This window comes from Callorhinus ursinus, unplaced genomic scaffold (genome assembly GCF_003265705.2).
Source record: "Callorhinus ursinus isolate GAN/ISIS: 27379988/994484 unplaced genomic scaffold, GSC_fseal_2.0 scaffold64, whole genome shotgun sequence".
In the NCBI taxonomy this organism is placed as follows: Eukaryota; Metazoa; Chordata; class Mammalia; order Carnivora; family Otariidae; genus Callorhinus; species Callorhinus ursinus.
In genome coordinates this window covers 2,899,193-2,899,575 of record NW_027397126.1, presented here as the reverse complement: position 1 = coordinate 2,899,575, position 383 = coordinate 2,899,193, and positions in this window count along the sequence as shown.

Here is a 383-nt window from a genome sequence, read left to right as displayed (position 1 = left end):
TCTTGATGTAGTGTTCCATGATTCATTGTTTGTGCATAACACCCAGTGCTCCCTGCAGAACGTGCCCTCTTTAATACCCATCACCAGGATAACCCAGCCCCCCACCCCCTCCCCTCTAGAACCCTCAGTTTGTTTCTCAGAGTCCATCATCTCTCATGATTCGTCTCCCCCTCGGGTTTCCCCCCCTTCATTCTTCCCCTCCTGCTATCTTCTTCTTCTTCTTTTGTTTTTTTTCTTAACATATATTGCATTATTTGTTTCAGAGGTACAGATCTGTGATTCAACAGTCTTGCACACTTCACAGCACTCACCATAGCACATACCCTCCCCAATGTCTATCACCCAGCCACCCCCCCCCCCCCCCCCCCCCCCCCCCCCCCCCC